The sequence below is a fragment of the Lactuca saligna genome, chromosome 1 (assembly GCF_052625555.1).
Source record: "Lactuca saligna cultivar CGN05327 chromosome 1, ASM5262555v1, whole genome shotgun sequence".
Lineage (NCBI taxonomy): Eukaryota > Viridiplantae > Streptophyta > Magnoliopsida > Asterales > Asteraceae > Lactuca > Lactuca saligna.
This window is the reverse complement of record NC_136417.1, coordinates 157,336,093-157,349,260: the sequence shown is the minus strand read 5'-3', so window position 1 is coordinate 157,349,260 and position 13,168 is coordinate 157,336,093. Positions and strand designations below refer to the sequence as shown.

Here is a 13,168-nt window from a genome sequence, read left to right as displayed (position 1 = left end):
TCGGACGCGAGGCGTGGGACCCACGTGATGGATCGGCTCGGTTCGGGAAACAAGAAAACAATCAACATTGAACCGGAGGCCGCCCGAGCATGGATATAGCAAGAAAGAAAAAAAAAACGCACCTAAAACATAAAAAAAACGCAGACGGGCAACGAAAAAGGGGGTGCAACACGAGGACTTCCCAGGGGGTCACCCATCCTAGTACTACTCTCGCCCAAGCACGCTTAACTGCGGAGTTCTGATGGGATCCGATGCATTGGTGCTGGTATGATCGCACCCGAAATACTATCCATGCTTATTGTTTTTATGTCTTACAAGACGCAGAACCTCGTTTGCTTTCGGACGCGAGGCGTGGGACCCACGTGATGGATCGGCTCGGTTCGGGAAACAAGAAAACAATCAACATTGAACCGGAGGCCGCCCGAGCATGGATATACCAAGAAAGAAAAAAAAAACGCACCTAAAACATAAAAAAACGCAGACGGGCAACGAAAAAGGGGGTGCAACACGAGGACTTCCCAGGGGGTCATAGTACTACTCTCGCCCAAGCACGCTTAACTGCGGAGTTCTGATGGGATCCGATGCATTGGTGCTGGTATGATCGCACCCGAAATACTATCCATGCTTATTGTTTTTATGTCTTACAAGACGCAGAACCTCGTTTGCTTTCGGACGCGAGGCGTGGGACCCACGTGATGGATCGACTCGGTTCGGGAAACAAGAAAACAATCAACATTGAACCGGAGGCCGCCCGAGCATTGATATAGCAAGAAAGAAAAAAAAAACGCACCTAAAACATAAAAAAAACGCAGACGGGCAACGAAAAAGGGGGTGCAACACGAGGACTTCCCAGGGGGTCACCCATCCTAGTACTACTCTCGCCCAAGCACGCTTAACTGCGGAGTTCTGATGGGATCCGGTGCATTAGTGCTGGTATGATCGCACCGGAAATACTATCCATGCTTATTGTTTTTATGTCTTACAAGACGCAGAACCTCGTTTGCTTTCGGACGCGAGGCGTGGGACCCACGTGATGGATCGGCTCGGTTCGGGAAACAAGAAAACAATCAACATTGAACCGGAGGCCGCCCGAGCATGGATATAGCAAGAAAGAAAAAAAAAACGCAACTAAAACATAAAAAAAACGCAGACGGGCAACGAAAAAGGGGGTGCAACACGAGGACTTCCCAGGGGGTCACCCATCCTAGTACTACTCTCGCCCAAGCACGCTTAACTGCGGAGTTCTGATGGGATCCGATGCATTGGTGCTGGTATGATCGCACCCGAAATACTATCCATGCTTATTGTTTTTATGTCTTACAAGACGCAGAACCTCGTTTGCTTTCGGACGCGAGGCGTGGGACCCACGTGATGGATCGGCTCGGTTCGGGAAACAAGAAAACAATCAACATTGAACCGGAGGCCGCCCGAGCATTGATATAGCAAGAAAGAAAAAAAAAACGCACCTAAAACATAAAAAAAACGCAGACGGGCAACGAAAAAGGGGGTGCAACACGAGGACTTCCCAGGGGGTCACCCATCCTAGTACTACTCTCGCCCAAGCACGCTTAACTGCGGAGTTCTGATGGGATCCGGTGCATTAGTGCTGGTATGATCGCACCCGAAATACTATCCATGCTTATTGTTTTTATGTCTTACAAGACGCAGAACCTCGTTTGCTTTCGGACGCGAGGCGTGGGACCCACATGATGGATCGGCTCGGTTCGGGAAACAAGAAAACAATCAACATTGAACCGGAGGCCGCCCGAGCAAGGATATAGCAAGAAAGAAAAAAAAAACGCACCTAAAACATAAAAAAAACGCAGACGGGCAACGAAAAAGGGGGTGCAACACGAGGACTTCCCAGGGGGTCACCCATCCTAGTACTACTCTCGCCCAAGCACGCTTAACTGCGGAGTTCTGATGGGATCCGGTGCATAAGAGCTGGTATGATCGCACCCGAAATACTATCCATGCTTATTGTTTTTATGTCTTACAAGACGCAGAACCTCGTTTGCTTTCGGACGCGAGGCGTGGGACCCACGTGATGGATCGGCTCGGTTCGGGAAACAAGAAAACAATCAACATTGAACCGGAGGCCGCCCGAGCATGGATATAGCAAGAAAGAAAAAAAAAACGCACCTAAAACATAAAAAAACGCAGACGGGCAACGAAAAAGGGGGTGCAACACGAGGACTTCCCAGGGGGTCACCCATCCTAGTACTACTCTCGCCCAAGCACGCTTAACTGCGGAGTTCTGATGGGATCCGGTGCATTAGTGCTGGTATGATCGCACCCGAAATACTATCCATGCTTATTGTTTTTATGTCTTACAAGACGCAGAACCTCGTTTGCTTTCGGACGCGAGGCGTGGGACTCACGTGATGGATCGGCTCGGTTCGGGAAACAAGAAAACAATCAACATTGAACCGGAGGCCGCCCGAGCATGGATATAGCAAGAAAGAAAAAAAAACGCACCTAAAACATAAAAAAAACGCAGACGGGCAACGAAAAAGGGGGTGCAACACGAGGACTTCCCAGGGGGTCACCCTTCCTAGTACTACTCTCACCCAAGCACGCTTAACTGCGGAGTTCTGTTGGGATCCGGTGCATTAGTGCTGGTATGATCGCACCCGAAATACTATCCATGCTTATTGTTTTTATGTCTTACAAGACGCAGAACCTCGTTTGCTTTCGGACGCGAGGCGTGGGACCCACGTGATGGATCGGCTCGGTTCGGGAAACAAGAAAACAATCAACATTGAACCGGAGGCCGCCCGAGCATGGATATAGCAAGAAAGAAAAAAAAACGCACCTAAAACATAAAAAAACGCAGACGGGCAACGAAAAAGGGGGTGCAACACGAGGACTTCCCGGGGGGTCACCCATCCTAGTACTACTCTCGCCCAAGCACGCTTAACTGCGGAGTTCTGATGGGATCCGGTGCATTAGTGCTGGTATGATCGCACCCGAAATACTATCCATGCTTATTGTTTTTATGTCTTACAAGACGCAGAACCTCGTTTGCTTTCGGACGCGAGGCGTGGGACCCACGTGATGGATCGGCTCGGTTCGGGAAACAAGAAAAAACAATCAACATTGAACCGGAGGCCGCCCGAGCATGGATATAGCAAGAAAGAAAAAAAAAACGCAGACGGGCAACGAAAAAGGGGGTGCAACACGAGGACTTCCCAGGGGGTCACCCATCCTAGTACTACTCTCGCCCAAGCACGCTTAACTGCGGATTTCTGATGGGATCCGGTGCATTAGTGCTGGTATGATCGCACCCGAAATACTATCCATGCTTATTGTTTTTATGTCTTACAAGACGCAGAACCTCGTTTGCTTTCGGACGCGAGGCGTGGGACCCACGTGATGGATCGGCTCGGTTCGGGAAACAAGAAAACAATCAACATTGAACCGGAGGCCGCCCGAGCATGGATATACCAAGAAAGAAAAAAAAAACGCACCTAAAACATAAAAAAACGCAGACGGGCAACGAAAAAGGGGGTGCAACACGAGGACTTCCCGGGGGGTCACCCATCCTAGTACTACTCTCGCCCAAGCACGCTTAACTGCGGAGTTCTGATGGGATCCGGTGCATTAGTGCTGGTATGATCGCACCCGAAATACTATCCATGCTTATTGTTTTTATGTCTTACAAGACGCAGAACCTCGTTTGCTTTCGGACGCGAGGCGTGGGACCCACGTGATGGATCGGCTCGGTTCGGGAAACAAGAAAACAATCAACATTGAACCGGAGGCCGCCCGAGCATGGATATAGCAAGAAAGAAAAAAAAACGCACCTAAAACATAAAAAAACGCAGACGGGCAACGAAAAAGGGGGTGCAACACGAGGACTTCCCAGGGGGTCACCCATCCTAGTACTACTCTCGCCCAAGCACGCTTAGCTGCGGAGTTCTGATGAGATCTGGTGCATTAGTGCTGGTATGATCGCACCCGAAATACTATCCATGCTTATTGTTTTTATGTCTTACAAGACGCAGAACCTCGTTTGCTTTCGGACGCGAGGCGTGGGACCCACGTGATGGATCGGCTCGGTTCGGGAAACAAGAAAACAATCAACATTGAACCGGAGGCCGCCCGAGCATGGATATAGCAAGAAAGAAAAAAAAACGCACCTAAAACATAAAAAAAACGCAGACGGGCAACGAAAAAGGGGGTGCAACACGAGGACTTCCCAGGGGGTCACCCATCCTAGTACTACTCTCGCCCAAGCACGCTTAACTGCGGAGTTCTGATGGGATCCGATGCATTGGTGCTGGTATGATCGCACCCGAAATACTATCCATGCTTATTGTTTTTATGTCTTACAAGACGCAGAACCTCGTTTGCTTTCGGACGCGAGGCGTGGGACCCACGTGATGGATCGACTCGGTTCGGGAAACAAGAAAACAATCAACATTGAACCGGAGGCCGCCCGAGCATTGATATAGCAAGAAAGAAAAAAAAAACGCACCTAAAACATAAAAAAAACGCAGACGGGCAACGAAAAAGGGGGTGCAACACGAGGACTTCCCAGGGGGTCACCCATCCTAGTACTACTCTCGCCCAAGCACGCTTAACTGCGGAGTTCTGATGGGATCCGGTGCATTAGTGCTGGTATGATCGCACCCGAAATACTATCCATGCTTATTGTTTTTATGTCTTACAAGACGCAGAACCTCGTTTGCTTTCGGACGCGAGGCGTGGGACCCACGTGATGGATCGGCTCGGTTCGGGAAACAAGAAAACAATCAACATTGAACCGGAGGCCGCCCGAGCATTGATATAGCAAGAAAGAAAAAAAAAACGCACGTAAAACATAAAAAAAACGCAGACGGGCAACGAAAAAGGGGGTGCAACACGAGGACTTCCCAGGGGGTCACCCATCCTAGTACTACTCTCGCCCAAGCACGCTTAACTGCGGAGTTCTGATGGGATCCGGTGCATTAGTGCTGGTATGATCGCACCCGAAATACTATCCATGCTTATTGTTTTTATGTCTTACAAGACGCAGAACCTCGTTTGCTTTCGGACGCGAGGCGTGGGACCCACGTGATGGATCGGCTCGGTTCGGGAAACAAGAAAACAATCAACATTGAACCGGAGGCCGTCCGAGCATGGATATAGCAAGAAAGAAAAAAAAAACGCACCTAAAACATAAAAAAAACGCAGACGGGCAACGAAAAAAGGGGTGCAACACGAGGACTTCCCAGGGGGTCACCCATCCTAGTACTACTCTCGCCCAAGCACGCTTAACTGCGGAGTTCTGATGGGATCCGGTGCATTAGTGCTGGTATGATCGCAACCGAAATACTATCCATGCTTATTGTTTTTATGTCTTACAAGACGCAGAACCTCGTTTGCTTTCGGACGCGAGGCGTGGGACCCACGTGATGGATCGGCTCGGTTCGGGAAACAAGAAAACAATCAACATTGAACCGGAGGCCGCCCGAGCATGGATATAGCAAGAAAGAAAAAAAAAACGCACCTAAAACATAAAAAAACGCAGACAGGCAACGAAAAAGGGGGTGCAACACGAGGACTTCCCAGGGGGTCACCCATCCTAGTACTACTCTCGCCCAAGCACGCTTAACTGCGGAGTTCTGATGGGATCCGGTGCATTAGTGCTGGTATGATCGCACCCGAAATACTATCCATGCTTATTGTTTTTATGTCTTACAAGACGCAGAACTTCGTTTGCTTTCGGACGCGAGGCGTGGGACTCACGTGATGGATCGGCTCGGTTCGGGAAACAAGAAAACAATCAACATTGAACCGGAGGCCGCCCGAGCATGGATATAGCAAGAAAGAAAAAAAAACGCACCTAAAACATAAAAAAAACGCAGACGGGCAACGAAAAAGGGGGTGCAACACGAGGACTTCCCAGGGGGTCACCCTTCCTAGTACTACTCTCACCCAAGCACGCTTAACTGCGGAGTTCTGTTGGGATCCGGTGCATTAGTGCTGGTATGATCGCACCCGAAATACTATCCATGCTTATTGTTTTTATGTCTTACAAGACGCAGAACCTCGTTTGCTTTCGGACGCGAGGCGTGGGACCCACGTGATGGATCGGCTCGGTTCGGGAAACAAGAAAACAATCAACATTGAACCGGAGGCCGCCCGAGCATGGATATAGCAAGAAAGAAAAAAAAACGCACCTAAAACATAAAAAAACGCAGACGGGCAACGAAAAAGGGGGTGCAACACGAGGACTTCCCGGGGGGTCACCCATCCTAGTACTACTCTCGCCCAAGCACGCTTAACTGCGGAGTTCTGATGGGATCCGGTGCATAAGTGCTGGTATGATCGCACCCGAAATACTATCCATGCTTATTGTTTTTATGTCTTACAAGACGCAGAACCTCGTTTGCTTTCGGACGCGAGGCGTGGGACCCACGTGATGGATCGGCTCGGTTCGGGAAACAAGAAAAAACAATCAACATTGAACCGGAGGCCGCCCGAGCATGGATATAGCAAGAAAGAAAAAAAAAACGCACCTAAAACATAAAAAAAACGCAGACGGGCAACGAAAAAGGGGGTGCAACACGAGGACTTCCCAGGGGGTCACCCATCCTAGTACTACTCTCGCCCAAGCACGCTTAACTGCGGAGTTCTGATGGGATCCGGTGCATTAGTGCTGGTATGATCGCACCCGAAATACTATCCATGCTTATTGTTTTTATGTCTTACAAGACGCAGAACCTCGTTTGCTTTCGGACGCGAGGCGTGGGACCCACGTGATGGATCGGCTCGGTTCGGGAAACAAGAAAACAATCAACATTGAACCGGTGGCCGCCCGAGCATGGATATAGCAAAAAAGAAAAAAAAAACGCACCTAAAACATAAAAAAACGCAGACGGGCAACGAAAAAGGGTGTGCAACACGAGGACTTCCCAGGGGGTCACCCATCCTAGTACTACTCTCGCCCAAGCACGCTTAACTGCGGAGTTCTGATGGGATCCGGTGCATTAGTGCTGGTATGATCGCACCCGAAATACTATCCATGCTTATTGTTTTTATGTCTTACAAGACGCAGAACCTCGTTTGCTTTCGGACGCGATGCGTGGGACCCACGTGATGGATCGGCTCGGTTCGGGAAAGAAGAAAACAATCAACATTGAACCGGAGGCCGCCCGAGCATGGATATAGCAAGAAAGAAAAAAAAAACGCACCTAAAACATAAAAAAAACGCAGACGGGCAACGAAAAAGGGGGTGCAACACGAGGACTTCCCAGGGGGTCACCCATCCTAGTACTACTCTCGCCCAAGCACGCTTAACTGCGGAGTTCTGATGGGATCCGGTGCATTAGTGCTGGTATGATCGCACCCGAAATACTATCCATGCTTATTGTTTTTATGTCTTACAAGACGCAGAACCTCGTTTGCTTTCGGACGCGAGGCGTGGGACCCACGTGATGGATCGGCTCGGTTCGGGAAACAAGAAAAAACAATCAACATTGAACCGGAGGCCGCCCGAGCATGGATATAGCAAGAAAGAAAAAAAAACGCACCTAAAACATAAAAAAGACGCAGACGGGCAACGAAAAAGGGGGTGCAACACGAGGACTTCCCAGGGGGTCACCCATCCTAGTACTACTCTCGCCCAAGCACGCTTAACTGCGGAGTTCTGATGGGATCCGGTGCATTAGTGCTGGTATGATCGCACCCGAAATACTATCCATGCTTATTGTTTTTATGTCTTACAAGACGCAGAACCTCGTTTGCTTTCGGACGCGAGGCGTGGGACCCACGTGATGGATCGGCTCGGTTCGGGAAACAAGAAAACAATCAACATTGAACCGGTGGCCGCCCGAGCATGGATATAGCAAAAAAGAAAAAAAAAACGCACCTAAAACATAAAAAAACGCAGACGGGCAACGAAAAAGGGGGTGCAACACGAGGACTTCCCAGGGGGTCACCCATCCTAGTACTACTCTCGCCCAAGCACGCTTACCTGCGGAGTTCTGATGGGATCCAGTGCATTAGTGCTGGTATGATCGCACCCGAAATACTATCCATGCTTATTGTTTTTATGTCTTACAAGACGCAGAACCTCGTTTGCTTTCGGACGCGAGGCGTGGGACCCACGTGATGGATCGGCTCGGTTCGGGAAACAAGAAAACAATCAACATTGAACCGGAGGCTGCCCGAGCATGGATATAGCAAGAAAGAAAAAAAAAACGCACCTAAAACATAAAAAAAACGCAGACGGGCAACGAAAAAGGGGGTGCAACACGAGGACATCCCAGGGGGTCACCCATCCTAGTACTACTCTCGCCCAAGCACGCTTAACTGCCGAGTTCTGATGGGATCCGGTGCATTAGTGCTGGTATGATCGCACCCGAAATACTATCCATGCTTATTGTTTTTATGTCTTACAAGACGCAGAACCTCGTTTGCTTTCGGACGCGATGCGTGGGACCCACGTGATGGATCGGCTCGGTTCGGGAAACAAGAAAACAATCAACATTGAACCGGAGGCCGCCCGAGCATGGATATAGCAAGAAAGAAAAAAAAACGCACCTAAAACATAAAAAAACGCAGACGGGCAACGAAAAAGGTGGTGCAACACGAGGACTTCCCAGGGGGTCACCCATCCTAGTACTACTCTCGCCCAAGCACGCTTACCTGCGGAGTTCTGATGGGATCCGGTGCATTAGTGCTGGTATGATCGCACCCGAAATACTATCCATGCTTATTGTTTTTATGTCTTACAAGACGCAGAACCTCGTTTGCTTTCGGACGCGAGGCGTGGGACCCACGTGATGGATCGGCTCGGTTCGGGAAACAAGAAAACAATCAACATTGAACCGGAGGCCGCCCGAGCATGGATATAGCAAGAAAGAAAAAAAAACGCACCTAAAACATAAAAAAAACGCAGACGGGCAACGAAAAAGGGGGTGCAACACGAGGACATCCCAGGGGGTCACCCATCCTAGTACTACTCTCGCCCAAGCACGCTTAACTGCGGAGTTCTGATGGGATCCGGTGCATTAGTGCTGGTATGATCGCACCCGAAATACTATCCATGCTTATTGTTTTTATGTCTTACAAGACGCAGAACCTCGTTTGCTTTCGGACGCGAGGCGTGGGACCCACGTGATGGATCGGCTCGGTTCGGGAAACAAGAAAACAATCAACATTGAACCGGAGGCCGCCCGAGCATGGATATACCAAGAAAGAAAAAAAAAACGCACCTAAAACATAAAAAAACGCAGACGGGCAACGAAAAAGGGGGTGCAACACGAGGACTTCCCGGGGGGTCACCCATCCTAGTACTACTCTCGCCCAAGCACGCTTAACTGCGGAGTTCTGATGGGATCCGGTGCATTAGTGCTGGTATGATCGCACCCGAAATACTATCCATGCTTATTGTTTTTATGTCTTACAAGACGCAGAACCTCGTTTGCTTTCGGACGCGAGGCGTGGGACCCACGTGATGGATCGGCTCGGTTCGGGAAACAAGAAAACAATCAACATTGAACCGGAGGCCGCCCGAGCATGGATATAGCAAGAAAGAAAAAAAAACGCACCTAAAACATAAAAAAACGCAGACGGGCAACGAAAAAGGGGGTGCAACACGAGGACTTCCCAGGGGGTCACCCATGCTAGTACTACTCTCGCCCAAGCACGCTTAGCTGCGGAGTTCTGATGGGATCCGATGCATTGGTGCTGGTATGATCGCACCCGAAATACTATCCATGCTTATTGTTTTTATGTCTTACAAGACGCAGAACCTCGTTTGCTTTCGGACGCGAGGCGTGGGACCCACGTGATGGATCGGCTCGGTTCGGGAAACAAGAAAACAATCAACATTGAACCGGAGGCCGCCCGAGCATGGATATAGCAAGAAAGAAAAAAAAAAACGCACCTAAAACATAAAAAAAACGCAGACGGGCAACGAAAAAGGGGGTGCAACACGAGGACTTCCCAGGGGGTCACCCATCCTAGTACTACTCTCGCCCAAGCACGCTTAACTGCGGAGTTCTGATGGGATCCGATGCATTGGTGCTGGTATGATCGCACCCGAAATACTATCCATGCTTATTGTTTTTATGTCTTACAAGACGCAGAACCTCGTTTGCTTTCGGACGCGAGGCGTGGGACCCACGTGATGGATCGGCTCGGTTCGGGAAACAAGAAAACAATCAACATTGAACCGGAGGCCGCCCGAGCATGGATATACCAAGAAAGAAAAAAAAAACGCACCTAAAACATAAAAAAACGCAGACGGGCAACGAAAAAGGGGGTGCAACACGAGGACTTCCCGGGGGGTCACCCATCCTAGTACTACTCTCGCCCAAGCACGCTTAACTGCGGAGTTCTGATGGGATCCGGTGCATTAGTGCTGGTATGATCGCACCCGAAATACTATCCATGCTTATTGTTTTTATGTCTTACAAGACGCAGAACCTCGTTTGCTTTCGGACGCGAGGCGTGGGACCCACGTGATGGATCGGCTCGGTTCGGGAAACAAGAAAACAATCAACATTGAACCGGAGGCCGCCCGAGCATGGATATACCAAGAAAGAAAAAAAAAACGCACCTAAAACATAAAAAAACGCAGACGGGCAACGAAAAAGGGGGTGCAACACGAGGACTTCCCGGGGGGTCACCCATCCTAGTACTTCTCTCGCCCAAGCACGCTTAACTGCGGAGTTCTGATGGGATCCGGTGCATTAGTGCTGGTATGATCGCACCCGAAATACTATCCATGCTTATTGTTTTTATGTCTTACAAGACGCAGAACCTCGTTTGCTTTCGGACGCGAGGCGTGGGACCCACGTGATGGATCGGCTCGGTTCGGGAAACAAGAAAACAATCAACATTGAACCGGAGGCCGCCCGAGCATGGATATAGCAAGAAAGAAAAAAAAACGCACCTAAAACATAAAAAAACGCAGACGGGCAACGAAAAAGGTGGTGCAACACGAGGACTTCCCAGGGGGTCACCCATCCTAGTACTACTCTCGCCCAAGCACGCTTACCTGCGGAGTTCTGATGGGATCCGGTGCATTAGTGCTGGTATGATCGCACCCGAAATACTATCCATGCTTATTGTTTTTATGTCTTACAAGACGCAGAACCTCGTTTGCTTTCGGACGCGAGGCGTGGGACCCACGTGATGGATCGGCTCGGTTCGGGAAACAAGAAAACAATCAACATTGAACCGGAGGCCGCCCGAGCATGGATATAGCAAGAAAGAAAAAAAAAACGCACCTAAAACATAAAAAAAACGCAGACGGGCAACGAAAAAGGGGGTGCAACACGAGGACATCCCAGGGGGTCACCCATCCTAGTACTACTCTCGCCCAAGCACGCTTAACTGCGGAGTTCTGATGGGATCCGGTGCATTAGTGCTGGTATGATCGCACCCGAAATACTATCCATGCTTATTGTTTTTATGTCTTACAAGACGCAGAACCTCGTTTGCTTTCGAACGCGAGGCGTGGGACCCACGTGATGGATCGGCTCGGTTCGGGAAACAAGAAAACAATCAACATTGAACCGGAGGCCGCCCGAGCATGGATATACCAAGAAAGAAAAAAAAAACGCACCTAAAACATAAAAAAACGCAGACGGGCAACGAAAAAGGGGGTGCAACACGAGGATTTCCCGGGGGGTCACCCATCCTAGTACTACTCTCGCCCAAGCACGCTTAACTGCGGAGTTCTGATGGGATCCGGTGCATTAGTGCTGGTATGATCGCACCCGAAATACTATCCATGCTTATTGTTTTTATGTCTTACAAGACGCAGAACCTCGTTTGCTTTCGGACGCGAGGCGTGGGACCCACGTGATGGATCGGCTCGGTTCGGGAAACAAGAAAACAATCAACATTGAACCGGAGGCCGCCCGAGCATGGATATAGCAAGAAAGAAAAAAAAACGCACCTAAAACATAAAAAAACGCAGACGGGCAACGAAAAAGGTGGTGCAACACGAGGACTTCCCGGGGGGTCACCCATCCTAGTACTACTCTCGCCCAAGCACGCTTAACTGCGGAGTTCTGATGGGATCCGGTGCATTAGTGCTGGTATGATCGCACCCGAAATACTATCCATGCTTATTGTTTTTATGTCTTACAAGACGCAGAACCTCGTTTGCTTTCGGACGCGAGGCGTGGGACCCACGTGATGGATCGGCTCGGTTCGGGAAACAAGAAAACAATCAACATTGAACCGGAGGCTGCCCGAGCATGGATATAGCAAGAAAGAAAAAAAAAACGCACCTAAAACATAAAAAAAACGCAGACGGGCAACGAAAAAGGGGGTGCAACACGAGGACATCCCAGGGGGTCACCCATCCTAGTACTACTCTCGCCCAAGCACGCTTAACTGCCGAGTTCTGATGGGATCCGGTGCATTAGTGCTGGTATGATCGCACCCGAAATACTATCCATGCTTATTGTTTTTATGTCTTACAAGACGCAGAACCTCGTTTGCTTTCGGACGCGATGCGTGGGACCCACGTGATGGATCGGCTCGGTTCGGGAAACAAGAAAACAATCAACATTGAACCGGAGGCCGCCCGAGCATGGATATAGCAAGAAAGAAAAAAAAACGCACCTAAAACATAAAAAAACGCAGACGGGCAACGAAAAAGGTGGTGCAACACGAGGACTTCCCAGGGGGTCACCCATCCTAGTACTACTCTCGCCCAAGCACGCTTACCTGCGGAGTTCTGATGGGATCCGGTGCATTAGTGCTGGTATGATCGCACCCGAAATACTATCCATGCTTATTGTTTTTATGTCTTACAAGACGCAGAACCTCGTTTGCTTTCGGACGCGAGGCGTGGGACCCACGTGATGGATCGGCTCGGTTCGGGAAACAAGAAAACAATCAACATTGAACCGGAGGCCGCCCGAGCATGGATATAGCAAGAAAGAAAAAAAAACGCACCTAAAACATAAAAAAAACGCAGACGGGCAACGAAAAAGGGGGTGCAACACGAGGACATCCCAGGGGGTCACCCATCCTAGTACTACTCTCGCCCAAGCACGCTTAACTGCGGAGTTCTGATGGGATCCGGTGCATTAGTGCTGGTATGATCGCACCCGAAATACTATCCATGCTTATTGTTTTTATGTCTTACAAGACGCAGAACCTCGTTTGCTTTCGGACGCGAGGCGTGGGACCCACGTGATGGATCGGCTCG

The 13,168-nt window shown here is 49.7% G+C and overlaps 38 non-coding genes and 1 pseudogene across 38 annotated transcripts; all 39 read right to left on the bottom strand.

Annotated features, from left to right (window-relative positions):
* Window positions 1-160: 160 nt before the first annotated feature.
* On the bottom strand, window positions 161-279 carry LOC145026300 (5S ribosomal RNA). The gene has a single exon (XR_013674280.1). It is a non-coding gene; the product is annotated as a 5S ribosomal RNA (ribosomal RNA).
* A 218-nt stretch (window positions 280-497) lies between these two features.
* On the bottom strand, window positions 498-609 carry LOC145027619 (5S ribosomal RNA; annotated as a pseudogene).
* Window positions 610-828: 219 nt separating this feature from the next.
* LOC145025921 (5S ribosomal RNA) lies at window positions 829-947 on the bottom strand. Its single transcript, XR_013673913.1, has one exon. It is a non-coding gene; the product is annotated as a 5S ribosomal RNA (ribosomal RNA).
* Window positions 948-1,166: 219 nt separating this feature from the next.
* LOC145026299 (5S ribosomal RNA) lies at window positions 1,167-1,285 on the bottom strand. The gene has a single exon (XR_013674279.1). It is a non-coding gene; the product is annotated as a 5S ribosomal RNA (ribosomal RNA).
* A 219-nt stretch (window positions 1,286-1,504) lies between these two features.
* LOC145015112 (5S ribosomal RNA) lies at window positions 1,505-1,623 on the bottom strand. The gene has a single exon (XR_013665752.1). It is a non-coding gene; the product is annotated as a 5S ribosomal RNA (ribosomal RNA).
* Window positions 1,624-1,842: 219 nt separating this feature from the next.
* On the bottom strand, window positions 1,843-1,961 carry LOC145025951 (5S ribosomal RNA). The gene has a single exon (XR_013673941.1). It is a non-coding gene; the product is annotated as a 5S ribosomal RNA (ribosomal RNA).
* Window positions 1,962-2,179: 218 nt separating this feature from the next.
* LOC145015099 (5S ribosomal RNA) lies at window positions 2,180-2,298 on the bottom strand. The gene has a single exon (XR_013665750.1). It is a non-coding gene; the product is annotated as a 5S ribosomal RNA (ribosomal RNA).
* Window positions 2,299-2,516: 218 nt separating this feature from the next.
* LOC145026986 (5S ribosomal RNA) lies at window positions 2,517-2,635 on the bottom strand. Its single transcript, XR_013674933.1, has one exon. It is a non-coding gene; the product is annotated as a 5S ribosomal RNA (ribosomal RNA).
* A 217-nt stretch (window positions 2,636-2,852) lies between these two features.
* On the bottom strand, window positions 2,853-2,971 carry LOC145024524 (5S ribosomal RNA). Its single transcript, XR_013672578.1, has one exon. It is a non-coding gene; the product is annotated as a 5S ribosomal RNA (ribosomal RNA).
* Window positions 2,972-3,170: 199 nt separating this feature from the next.
* LOC145025984 (5S ribosomal RNA) lies at window positions 3,171-3,289 on the bottom strand. Its single transcript, XR_013673972.1, has one exon. It is a non-coding gene; the product is annotated as a 5S ribosomal RNA (ribosomal RNA).
* Window positions 3,290-3,507: 218 nt separating this feature from the next.
* LOC145024513 (5S ribosomal RNA) lies at window positions 3,508-3,626 on the bottom strand. Its single transcript, XR_013672567.1, has one exon. It is a non-coding gene; the product is annotated as a 5S ribosomal RNA (ribosomal RNA).
* Window positions 3,627-3,843: 217 nt separating this feature from the next.
* Window positions 3,844-3,962, bottom strand: LOC145026451 (5S ribosomal RNA). The gene has a single exon (XR_013674425.1). It is a non-coding gene; the product is annotated as a 5S ribosomal RNA (ribosomal RNA).
* A 218-nt stretch (window positions 3,963-4,180) lies between these two features.
* On the bottom strand, window positions 4,181-4,299 carry LOC145026298 (5S ribosomal RNA). Its single transcript, XR_013674278.1, has one exon. It is a non-coding gene; the product is annotated as a 5S ribosomal RNA (ribosomal RNA).
* Window positions 4,300-4,518: 219 nt separating this feature from the next.
* LOC145015092 (5S ribosomal RNA) lies at window positions 4,519-4,637 on the bottom strand. Its single transcript, XR_013665749.1, has one exon. It is a non-coding gene; the product is annotated as a 5S ribosomal RNA (ribosomal RNA).
* A 219-nt stretch (window positions 4,638-4,856) lies between these two features.
* LOC145015088 (5S ribosomal RNA) lies at window positions 4,857-4,975 on the bottom strand. The gene has a single exon (XR_013665745.1). It is a non-coding gene; the product is annotated as a 5S ribosomal RNA (ribosomal RNA).
* Window positions 4,976-5,194: 219 nt separating this feature from the next.
* On the bottom strand, window positions 5,195-5,313 carry LOC145025603 (5S ribosomal RNA). The gene has a single exon (XR_013673612.1). It is a non-coding gene; the product is annotated as a 5S ribosomal RNA (ribosomal RNA).
* A 218-nt stretch (window positions 5,314-5,531) lies between these two features.
* Window positions 5,532-5,650, bottom strand: LOC145015085 (5S ribosomal RNA). Its single transcript, XR_013665732.1, has one exon. It is a non-coding gene; the product is annotated as a 5S ribosomal RNA (ribosomal RNA).
* A 218-nt stretch (window positions 5,651-5,868) lies between these two features.
* On the bottom strand, window positions 5,869-5,987 carry LOC145026984 (5S ribosomal RNA). Its single transcript, XR_013674931.1, has one exon. It is a non-coding gene; the product is annotated as a 5S ribosomal RNA (ribosomal RNA).
* Window positions 5,988-6,204: 217 nt separating this feature from the next.
* On the bottom strand, window positions 6,205-6,323 carry LOC145025548 (5S ribosomal RNA). The gene has a single exon (XR_013673560.1). It is a non-coding gene; the product is annotated as a 5S ribosomal RNA (ribosomal RNA).
* Window positions 6,324-6,544: 221 nt separating this feature from the next.
* LOC145015080 (5S ribosomal RNA) lies at window positions 6,545-6,663 on the bottom strand. The gene has a single exon (XR_013665727.1). It is a non-coding gene; the product is annotated as a 5S ribosomal RNA (ribosomal RNA).
* A 218-nt stretch (window positions 6,664-6,881) lies between these two features.
* LOC145025605 (5S ribosomal RNA) lies at window positions 6,882-7,000 on the bottom strand. Its single transcript, XR_013673614.1, has one exon. It is a non-coding gene; the product is annotated as a 5S ribosomal RNA (ribosomal RNA).
* Window positions 7,001-7,219: 219 nt separating this feature from the next.
* On the bottom strand, window positions 7,220-7,338 carry LOC145015074 (5S ribosomal RNA). Its single transcript, XR_013665726.1, has one exon. It is a non-coding gene; the product is annotated as a 5S ribosomal RNA (ribosomal RNA).
* Window positions 7,339-7,558: 220 nt separating this feature from the next.
* Window positions 7,559-7,677, bottom strand: LOC145015068 (5S ribosomal RNA). Its single transcript, XR_013665725.1, has one exon. It is a non-coding gene; the product is annotated as a 5S ribosomal RNA (ribosomal RNA).
* A 218-nt stretch (window positions 7,678-7,895) lies between these two features.
* LOC145026392 (5S ribosomal RNA) lies at window positions 7,896-8,014 on the bottom strand. The gene has a single exon (XR_013674367.1). It is a non-coding gene; the product is annotated as a 5S ribosomal RNA (ribosomal RNA).
* Window positions 8,015-8,233: 219 nt separating this feature from the next.
* On the bottom strand, window positions 8,234-8,352 carry LOC145027048 (5S ribosomal RNA). The gene has a single exon (XR_013674991.1). It is a non-coding gene; the product is annotated as a 5S ribosomal RNA (ribosomal RNA).
* A 217-nt stretch (window positions 8,353-8,569) lies between these two features.
* On the bottom strand, window positions 8,570-8,688 carry LOC145026671 (5S ribosomal RNA). Its single transcript, XR_013674631.1, has one exon. It is a non-coding gene; the product is annotated as a 5S ribosomal RNA (ribosomal RNA).
* A 218-nt stretch (window positions 8,689-8,906) lies between these two features.
* On the bottom strand, window positions 8,907-9,025 carry LOC145026365 (5S ribosomal RNA). Its single transcript, XR_013674342.1, has one exon. It is a non-coding gene; the product is annotated as a 5S ribosomal RNA (ribosomal RNA).
* Window positions 9,026-9,243: 218 nt separating this feature from the next.
* Window positions 9,244-9,362, bottom strand: LOC145024502 (5S ribosomal RNA). Its single transcript, XR_013672556.1, has one exon. It is a non-coding gene; the product is annotated as a 5S ribosomal RNA (ribosomal RNA).
* A 217-nt stretch (window positions 9,363-9,579) lies between these two features.
* LOC145026897 (5S ribosomal RNA) lies at window positions 9,580-9,698 on the bottom strand. The gene has a single exon (XR_013674848.1). It is a non-coding gene; the product is annotated as a 5S ribosomal RNA (ribosomal RNA).
* A 220-nt stretch (window positions 9,699-9,918) lies between these two features.
* Window positions 9,919-10,037, bottom strand: LOC145026297 (5S ribosomal RNA). The gene has a single exon (XR_013674277.1). It is a non-coding gene; the product is annotated as a 5S ribosomal RNA (ribosomal RNA).
* Window positions 10,038-10,255: 218 nt separating this feature from the next.
* LOC145024489 (5S ribosomal RNA) lies at window positions 10,256-10,374 on the bottom strand. The gene has a single exon (XR_013672545.1). It is a non-coding gene; the product is annotated as a 5S ribosomal RNA (ribosomal RNA).
* A 218-nt stretch (window positions 10,375-10,592) lies between these two features.
* LOC145025565 (5S ribosomal RNA) lies at window positions 10,593-10,711 on the bottom strand. Its single transcript, XR_013673576.1, has one exon. It is a non-coding gene; the product is annotated as a 5S ribosomal RNA (ribosomal RNA).
* Window positions 10,712-10,928: 217 nt separating this feature from the next.
* On the bottom strand, window positions 10,929-11,047 carry LOC145026670 (5S ribosomal RNA). Its single transcript, XR_013674630.1, has one exon. It is a non-coding gene; the product is annotated as a 5S ribosomal RNA (ribosomal RNA).
* A 219-nt stretch (window positions 11,048-11,266) lies between these two features.
* On the bottom strand, window positions 11,267-11,385 carry LOC145026364 (5S ribosomal RNA). Its single transcript, XR_013674341.1, has one exon. It is a non-coding gene; the product is annotated as a 5S ribosomal RNA (ribosomal RNA).
* Window positions 11,386-11,603: 218 nt separating this feature from the next.
* On the bottom strand, window positions 11,604-11,722 carry LOC145025411 (5S ribosomal RNA). The gene has a single exon (XR_013673427.1). It is a non-coding gene; the product is annotated as a 5S ribosomal RNA (ribosomal RNA).
* Window positions 11,723-11,939: 217 nt separating this feature from the next.
* On the bottom strand, window positions 11,940-12,058 carry LOC145026235 (5S ribosomal RNA). Its single transcript, XR_013674220.1, has one exon. It is a non-coding gene; the product is annotated as a 5S ribosomal RNA (ribosomal RNA).
* Window positions 12,059-12,277: 219 nt separating this feature from the next.
* On the bottom strand, window positions 12,278-12,396 carry LOC145027047 (5S ribosomal RNA). Its single transcript, XR_013674990.1, has one exon. It is a non-coding gene; the product is annotated as a 5S ribosomal RNA (ribosomal RNA).
* Window positions 12,397-12,613: 217 nt separating this feature from the next.
* LOC145026669 (5S ribosomal RNA) lies at window positions 12,614-12,732 on the bottom strand. Its single transcript, XR_013674629.1, has one exon. It is a non-coding gene; the product is annotated as a 5S ribosomal RNA (ribosomal RNA).
* Window positions 12,733-12,950: 218 nt separating this feature from the next.
* On the bottom strand, window positions 12,951-13,069 carry LOC145026363 (5S ribosomal RNA). The gene has a single exon (XR_013674340.1). It is a non-coding gene; the product is annotated as a 5S ribosomal RNA (ribosomal RNA).
* Between the last annotated feature and the right edge of the window lie 99 nt (window positions 13,070-13,168).